Source organism: Colobus angolensis, unplaced genomic scaffold, assembly GCF_000951035.1.
Source record: "Colobus angolensis palliatus isolate OR3802 unplaced genomic scaffold, Cang.pa_1.0 Scaffold37, whole genome shotgun sequence".
Taxonomy (NCBI): Eukaryota; Metazoa; Chordata; class Mammalia; order Primates; family Cercopithecidae; genus Colobus; species Colobus angolensis.
The window spans coordinates 5,063,597-5,073,632 of NW_012117043.1; positions in this window are offsets into that span (position 1 = coordinate 5,063,597).

A 10,036-nucleotide genomic window follows, 5' to 3' on the forward strand; every position below is an offset into this window, starting at 1 on the left:
GCGGATCACGAGGTCAGGGGATTGAGAACATCCTGGCTAACACGGTGAAACTCAGTCTCTACTAAAAATACAAAAAAAAAAAAAAAATTAGCCAGGCGTGGTGGCACACACCTGTAGTCCCAGCTATTCAGGAGGCTGAGGCAGAAGAATCACTTGAATCTGGGGGGCAGAGGTTGCAGTGAGCTGAGATCGTGGCACTGCACTCTAGCCTCGGCGACAGAGCCAGGTTCCATCTAAAAAAAAATAAAAAATAAAAAAAAATCTTTGTATATTAAAAATAGTAAGTTATATTGACATGTTAAACTAATTTATTGCTATCTAAAATGATATAAGCAACAATTTTATTGTATAATTTGATTAAATGTACAGTTAATGTACCTCTTCCTTCAATATAGTTTATCTTTGAAGTTCTGCTGAATTTCAGTTGCCATAACAACCTGAATAAACCCTTTATTGGTGGAGATATCTGAAGCTATTTATAAATGCAACACCTGTATCTGTCCAGCTAAATTTCTTTCATAATATAAGACATCAAAGCAGTTTTCTTTTTTTTTTTTTTTGAGATGGAGTCTGTCTCTGTTGCCCAGGCTGCCAGGCTGGAGTGCAATGGCGCCATCTTGGCTCACCGCAACCTCCGTCTCCTAGGTTCAAGCAATTCTCCCTGCCTCAGCCGCCCAAGTAGCTGGCATTACAGATGCCTGCTGCCCACCACCACGCCCAGCTAATTTTTGTATTTTTAGTAGACAATGGGGTTTCACCATGTTGGCCAGGCTGATCTGGAAGTTCTGACCTCAGGTGATCCGCCTGATTCAGCCTCCCAAAGGTGCTGGGATTACAGGCATGAGCCACTGTGCCTGGCATAAAAGCAGTTTTCATTTGCTCTGAATAAATTTAAGAAAAATATCATGAACCATTAAAACTAAAACTATAATTTCTACATTTATATCTAAAATATTAAAATGTAGTAAAACTATATAGAATAAGGTAGAGAACGGGGCTGGGTGTGGTGGCTCATGCCTGTAATCCCGTCAGTTTGGGAGGCCATGGTGGGTGGATCACTTGAAGTCAGGAGTTTGAGACCAGCCTGGCCAACATGGTGAAACCGTGTCTCTACTAAAAATACAAAAATTAACCGGGCATGGTGGTGGGTGCCTGTAATTCCAGCAACTTGGGAGGCTGAGGCTGGAGAATCAGGTTGAGGCTGGGCTCGAACCCAGGAGGTGGAAGTTGCAGTGAGCTGAGATCGTACCACTGCACCACAGCTGGGGCAACAAAGTGAGACTGTTTCCAAACAACAACAACAACAACAACAAAAAACAGAGAATAAAAAAATAATACATTTTCATTTCATTGTTTCCTGAAAAAACAGCAATGTTAACACAAAGCTTTCTAAATTGTTAAGTTTTTTCAGAATTGAAAAACGCTGAGACATTTTATTCAGAAGTTTTTGTTTGTTTTTAATTTTTTGTAGAGACAGTCTCACTAATACTGTCCAGGCTGGTCTCGAACTCCTGGGCTCAAAGGATCCTCCTGTCTCAGCCTTCCAAAGTGCTGGGATTACAGGTATGAGCCACTGCACTCAGCCAGATATTTCATTCTATTTATTTGTGTGTGTATGTGTGTGTATGTCTGTGTGTGTGTGAATCAATAGGTCAAGCCTTCATTTTTTTAATTTTAGTTTTACATAAGTTATTGGGGTACAGGTGGTATTTGGTCACATGAGTAAGTTCTTTAGTGGTGATTTGGGGATTTTGATGCACTCATCACCCGAGCAGTATACACTGTACCATATTTGTAGTCTTCTATCCCTCGCCCCACTCCCACTCTTCCCCACAAGTCCCCAAAGTCCATTGTATCAATCTTATGCCTTTGCATCAGCCAGATATTTTAAATCAATTGCTTCTCTCTACAGTAACACAATGCAAGATAAAACACAAAGAAGCAGGCCGGGTGCGGTGGCTCACACCTGTAATCCTAGCACTCTGGGAGGCCGAGGCAGATGGATGACGGGGTCAGGAGATCGAGACCATCCTGGCTAACATGGTGAAACCCCGTCTCCGCTAAAAAAAAAAAAAATACAAAAAATTAGCTGGGCGTAGTGGTGGGCACCTGTAGTCCCAGCTACTCCGGGAGGCGGAGGCTGCAGTGAGCCGAGATTGCGCCACTGTACTCCAGCCTGGGCCACAGAGCGAGACTCCATCTCAAAAAAAAAAAAAAAAGCAAAAAAAAACTACATACACAAAAAGAAGGAAACAACAACATTACGTAAAACAACATTTATTAACAGTTAAAGCAACCTAAATTCATTAATAAAAGTAGAATAAAGATTTTACAACTGAACCTTTCCTCTTTTCAAAGTGATTATTTGATTCCATTAAAATAACTAATAGTAATTAGACTGAAGAAATATCTATCTTCACTGATATAAGCTTTTGAGTACACAAAATTATAAAAATAAAAGGTTTATTCTGCAGTAGTGTAGCAGCTGTTACCAGCTTCTCAGATAGGATCTGTGCCTATGTAGAGTCTCAGAAAGTATTGGTTCAATAGATTATTTAGATTAAGACTGCTATATTTAGGACAACCTACACATTTTTTCTCATAGAAAAAAAGTTTTAAATTATATATAAATACATGTATTGACTAGTAATTGTTACATACATTTTCTACCTTGAATTGAGATACTCATCTTTGTGCTCATCTTTCAAACCCTTTCTCCAACCCTTTCTCTAACTCATGTTTTAAAAACGTATATACTATCCATTACATCCATATATTTGGGGATAGTTCATTAAACTTGTATTAAATTTAAATTTTGCACCTCAATCATATTTAATCTAATCAATGCTTAATTTTGCAGATGTTTTTCTTTTTTTTCTTTTTTATCTTTCCTGTGGTGCAGATTAATTTTGCAGATATTTTACAACAATTAAAAATATACAAAACACAATTTCCTATGGGGAAAAAATAACTAAACAACAGGTGATTCAGACAGCAGCCAGCTATGTTATTTTCAAAGAGTAACTATAGATGCATAAGATCCATTCTTCTATATTCATTACTGTTGTATTTTGATATAAAACATATCTAATCATAAATAAGGTCTTTGCCCTTTCACTTAAATCTTTCAGAGAATAGCATAATCACAATCCTGAGAAACCATTCCTGTGCCTAGAATTTCAAGTAAGTCTGTCTTTCATGCAAATACCCACATGATTCTTTTCCTATTACTTTCACAGTTCCTTTCCTGCCCATTCCATTCCTTGAAAAATTTATGAGAAATGCCTACATGACAGGAATACATCCATTTCAGCCTCTCTTAAACTAGAAACAATTCTTAGGTGATAGAAATGAAAACCTCATTTTCATATGTTGTCTTTACAGTTTAAAAAGTGCTCACATATACTATAATGTCTGACCCCACAATAATGCTTCCAGTTGGATAAAATAGGTATTATTCTCACTTTGAAAATTAAAAAAAAAATTATGCTCAGAAGGGCTTGCCCCAGGTCAAACAAGAAGAGCAATAATCATCATATAAGTCAGCTCTCTTGACATATTTTTTTCACAATACTTTGCCGCCTCACTTACATATGACAAAGAGGAGAGAGTGGGGCAACTGACATTGGCAGCCTTCAGTTGTCACTGACCCTGAACAACAGAATCTATTACAATCTATTCTCTCTCCAATAGCAAGTCCTGGCAGTATGGTAGACCTGACTGATAGCATAACTTTAATTATCAGCCAGAGGCTTAAACCTATGCTTGTTGTAATTAGAATTTCCCCACAGAAAAAAAGCATATCATCTATTCCAGAAAAGAACTACCTGTTAAATCCTAATCTTTACATTTTCAATTCATGGCCAACCAGTATTTAAAACATGAATTATCTTAATAAAAGAGCAAGTTTACAAATGCCTATGGAGTACACCTTTGGGAATGTCACCTCATTCTATTTTTAGTAAACACTTAAGCCTAGTATAAGACCAGAACAGATGGGCAATAGAAACTGGCTCCAATTTTCCAACATTCTACATATTAGCAAACAATATAGCAAACAGCTAGGGGTTGTTCTAACCATAATTATCAGCTCAACCCATAACAGAATCAGAAGTCGGCTTATATTCCCTCTTGTTTTGGAGAAAGATATTTGGGACTCGTCAAAAGAAAAAAAAAAAAAATCAGACTTAGCAATTTTACTTCTAAGTAAACAACCCACACTGCTGCTCATATTTTATAATGCTTGCTTCTAGTCGCATACTTATTTCATTCAATGCTATGCTTCACTGCCTCCTTTTCTTTGGTCTCTTTTCACTTTTTTGGCTGTTGTTACTTGCTCAACTCCTTTACTATATTCTTCTTTCCATCTCTCGTTTTGGTAATCCTCGTCACTATCTGGGCTATCTTGTTCTTCTTCCTGCCAGATTCCTTCCTGAAGCTGCCAACTCCCACTTAAAGCTTTGTGTTCATCAACAATTTATGCTTTAAAATGATCTCTTGCTTTTTCCTTGATCGCCTTTCAAAATCTCATTACCTTGATATTATCTCAGTTAGTTATTAGAAAAGCTAGTTGATTAAACTAGTTTATACTGAAAGGAGCCTAAGTGTTGAATAATTGGTCATTTTAGACAAGATGGGGTAGAAATTTGGGAAAGAACAGTTTTCATACTTTCAGCCCACTCCCCTCCCAGCCTTTAGCAAATAACAATGGAGTTGTAAGCCCAGGAAAACCCTTTCCCCAACCCCCTGGAGTCTCAAAATAAGTTTCTTCATTGTTAAAGAAGACTTCGGTTATTACTCTATTCCTGTGTCTTCCACTAGTTTTCCAGGGTCCTTGCTATCCAGTATTCACTTCTCAATGAAAGGAATTGTTTCTATTATATTGGGCAAGTTCCTGCCCTGCCATAAGCTAACTTAAACAACTAGAGTGTGTGTATCTACACCAAAGAATGTGTCATTATTCTGATCTCTGACTGGCGCCTATTGGAAAAGGGACTTGAATGTAGGAATCTTCATATTGAAATGAAAACACTTTCTTCTTTTTCTAATAAACTCCTATCTCCTCTCCAGATAATTAGAAAAATACGAAGTTAAGCTGAAGGTTTATATTATATATAATAATAATCACACGAACAACTTATCATTTATACTTTAAATATCATACATTATAATTGGAATTAAGTCCATGATTAAATGTTTCAGATCCAGTTATGTTTTACTTTATTATGACTGAATTTGGTATCTATTCAGTCTTCATAGTTAGTTGGTTAGTTGTTCATATAACACAGCAATCTGTTTATCTAAAATTAGTAGGACCATTGCTACTATAATCCTTAATTATGACTCACTCCCACAAGTAATTTATTTATGATATAATTTAAATACATTTATTTAAAAATATTTGTTTGCATATCTAAATAAGATCACAGCACATGGACAATAATTTTGTTGAGCTTCTAGCACCATTCGGACACTATAATGAAATAATAGTCATTGATGTATATTCAATCTCTACCTTATTCATTTTAACTTATTCATATAGTCTGTCAGTGTTTTAAAGTCATTTATGCACATATTTCCTATTTGTAGGTCCAATAAGCACACTCCTTTAGGACTTCAATTATGTCTTTTACAGTTGAATCTCAACTAATTTGAAATCAAAAAACCAAAAATTCATTGTATATTAATGGGTCCTGCACATGGCTTAGCACATCACACATATTATTATTATCTTCTTTAATCCTGGCAGCAATCCTGTGAGATAGTAGTATTATCAGCTGCATTTTCCTGAGGACAAACTTAAGGTTGGAGAGGTTTCGTACCTTGCCCAAGGTCACACAAAATTAGTAAGTGGAGCCAGGATCAATTCTGGCTCTGTCTGATATAAATCAGTCTAATATAAATCAGGATCTATCTGACAGAAAAATCCATGCCCCTTATCATTGTTACTGATAGGTTTGGAACTCTGTCCCCATCCGAATTTCATGTCAATTGTAATCCCCAATGTTGGAGGTAGGGCCTGGTGGGAGTGGATTTTTATGAATGGTTTAGCACCATCCCCTTGGTTCTCCTCACACTAGTGAGGGCTCGCTTAAGACATGTCCTTTATTTATTTATCTTATTTATTTATTTTTTGTTTGAGACGGAGTCCATCTCTGTCTCCCAGGCTGGAGTGCAGTGGCGCCATCTCGGCTCACTGCAACCTCTGCCTCCCAGGTTCAAGCCATCCTCCTCTGCCTCAGACTCCCGAGTAGCTGGGATTATGGGTGCCCGCCACCATGTCTGGCTAATTTTTGTAGTTTACTTACTTAGTAAATTTTGTAGTCTACAATGGGGTTTCACCATGTTGGCCAGGCTGGTCTCAAACTCCTGACATCAGGTGATTCACCCACCTCTGTCTCCCAAAGTGTTGGGATTACAGGCATGAGCCACTGCACCTGGCCCCGACGTGTCCTTTAAAAGCATGTAGCACCTCCCTCCTGCCCTCTCTCTTACTTGCACCACGCCAGAAGCCTTACTCCCCCTTTGCCTTCCACCACGATTGTACATTTCCTGAGGCCTCCCCAGAAGCAGAAGCCACTATGCTTCCTGTACAGTCTATAGAACCATAAACCAATTAAACCTCTTTTGTTTATAAACTACCCAGTCTCAGGTATTTCTTTATAGCAATGCAAGAATGGATTAATATATTCAAGAAAAAAATGTAATTAGAAATATGGCTATGGTGGGCTGGGCACAGTGGCTCATGCTTGTAATCCCAGCACTTTGGGAGGCTGAGGCAGGTGGATCACTTGAGGTCAAGCGTTCAAGACCAGCCTGGCCTACATGGTGAAACCCCGTCTCTACTAAAAATACAAGAAAAAATTACCCTGGTGTGGTGGCACTTGCCTGTAATCCCAGCTACTCGAGAGTCTGAGGCAGGAGAATCACTTGAACATGGGATGCGGAGGTTGCAGTGAGCCAAGATCGCACCACTGCACTCCAGCCTGGGCGACAGAGTGAGACTCTTATCTCTAAAAAAATAAACAGGCCGGGCGCGGTGGCTCAAGCCTATAATCCCAGCACTTTGGGAGGCCGAGACGGGCGGATCACGAGGTCAGGAGATGGAGACCATCCTGGCTAACACGGTGAAACCCCGTCTCTACTAAAAAAATACAAAAAAAAAAAAACTAGCCGGGCGAGGTGGCGGGTGCCTGTAGTCCCAGCTACTAGGGAGGCTGAGGCGGGAGAATGGCGTAAACCCGGGAGGCGGAGCTTGCAGTGAGCCGAGATAGCGCCACTGCACTCCAGCCTGGGCGACAGAGCGAGACTCCGTCTCAAAAAAATAAAAAATAAATAAATAAATAAATAAATAGAAATACGGGTGTGGAAAATTGGGGGGCAGAGATCAACAACCATATCAACAGTTATAATTTTGGATTTCATCATGTTATTTGATAAAGATTTATAAAGAGAAACAATATATGTATTCATCAAAATTTTTTCTTATTTTAGCCACGGAGCCCATGTTGTCCAGGCTGGAGTATAGTGGCTATTCACATCACTATCATAGAGCACTGCAGCCTGAAATGTCTGACCTCAGGTGATCCTTCCACCTTACTTAGCTTCCTGACTTAGTTGCAGCTACTGGCACGTGCCACTGCACCTGGCTATTCAGCAAATACGTATTGAGTACTAGTTATGTACCAAGCACTATCATAGACTCTTGCCCTTAAGGAGCTTACATAAAGAGATTTTTCCAGAAAGCAAGAGCATTTCAAGGAAGTAGGGGAGAAGCACTTAAAAATAATAAAGAACAAATAGTATGTGGTATCAGTAATAAATTTAAACCAAGATCTAGGTGATCTAATTATCATTGGCTCATATATGGGTTTCCAGTACCTGAAATACCAAGCAAATAATGAACTTGGGGTCTATATTAAAAGTTTACACTAAGTAAAGCTTATATATGGGAATAAGTAGCCCTCAAATATCTATAATTAAGGTCCAATTACCATTTTTTAGCTATGCCCTTACAACAGTAATATTAAGTGTTTTGGGCTCATCTTTATTGTAAACTCCAAAAGATAGGGACAAAGATCTATTTATTATTTTCATCAGTGCCAACACGTAGTCACTAAAATATGCTTGTAGACAGATAAAGATGTTCTGAATTAAATATGAATCTACTACTTGTTACTTGTGTGACCATAGGCAACTTATTTAACCTCTCTGTTAAACCTCTGTTGTGTGCCCCAAGTTTCGTACTTGTTAAATAAAGACAATGAGAGCTCCTATCCAATATGCATTGTTGTGAGGTTAAATTAATGTGCTTACTTAGCATGGGGTCTGGCATATAGTAAATACTCCGTAATGCTTAACTGCTATTAAGTACTATCTCATTTTTTTCCTGTTGAATATTGTTTACTTTTCAAGTAAGGTACCCATAATGAACTAGATACAGTACAGATTTAACTTTAGAAAAAAACTAGAGCGTATTCTTTTTGAGAAATGCAAACATTTTCTAGATACATAAGGAAAATCTAGTGTTTTGTTATCATACAAGTTTCAGAATGCTTGGGAAGCCCAAGTGTTAACTATTAATAGTTAGAGAAGTAGCATGATTTATTTATAGCATATTTCACTTGCTTAATGCAAGGATCTTTTTAACTTCTCAGTGAATGTATGCCCAAGAAATCAGTATTTATTATTTCAAATTTGGAAAAATTAAAAAGTACTAAAAAGGCAACTATAGAAACATTATTACCCCCAAATAACAATTTATGAAATTCCAAGACATTTTCTTATTTTAAAATGAAACAGTAAACATTTTAAATATAAGGTAATAAAAAGTCTTCCCAAACTATCTGTTACAGCACAATGCATACCACTGTGAAAAAGTTTTGCAGTTCCTCAAAAGATTAGACATAGAATTACCATATGATCCAGCAGTTCCACTCCTAGGCATATACCCGAAAGAACTGTAAGCAGGGACTCAACAGACACTTTGTATATAAATTTCTACAGCAGCATTATTCACAATAGTCAAAAACGTGAAAATGTCCACGTGTCCTTTGACAGATAAATGGATAAATCACATGTGGTATATACATACAATGGAAAATATTCAGTAATTAAAAAATGAGATTCTGAGGCTGGACATGATGGCTCACACCTGTAATCCCAGCACCTTGGGAGGCCAAGGCAGGCAGATGGCTTCCACTCAGGAGTTCCAGCCCAGCCTGGGCAACATGGCAAAATCCTCTCTCTACCAAAAATACAAAAAAATTAGCCAGGTGTGGCGGTCGTGTGCCCTAGGCCTAGCTAGTCAGGAGGCTGAGGTGGGAGGATCACTTGGGCCTGAGAGGTGGATGTTGCGGTGAGCTGAGATCGCGCCACTGCACTCCAACCTGGCTGACAGAGTGAGACCTTGTCTCAAAAAGAAAAAAAGATTCTGATACATGCTACAACATGCATGAACCTTGAAAACATTATGCTATGTAAAATAAGACAGGCACAGAAGGATACATGTTATATAGTTACACTTACATGCAGTACCTAGACCAAAAATAGGCAAATTCATAGACATGAAAAGTAGAATAGAGGTTACTAGGGGATGGTAGGGGATGGGGGAAGGAGGAAATGGAAAGTTATTGTTTAATGGGTATGAAGTTTGATTTGGGCTGATGAAAAAGTTTTGGAGATGGATGGTGGTGATGATTACACAACATTGTGAGTATACCTAATATCACTGAATTGTATACTCAAAAATGATTAAAATGATAAATCTTATGTTATATATATTTTATGATTTCATATTTGAAAGTATTTCCTTCTCTTTACTCCATATAGAAATATTATATACAGGCTGGGCATGGTGGCTCACGCCTATAATCCCAGCACTTTGGGAGGCCAAGGTAGGCAGATCACAAGGTCAGGAGTTTGAGACCAGCCTGGCCAATATGGTGAAACCCCATCTCTACTAAAACTACAAAAATTAGCTGGGCATGGTGGCACGTGCCTGTAGTCCCAGCTACTCAGGAGGCTGAGGCAGGAG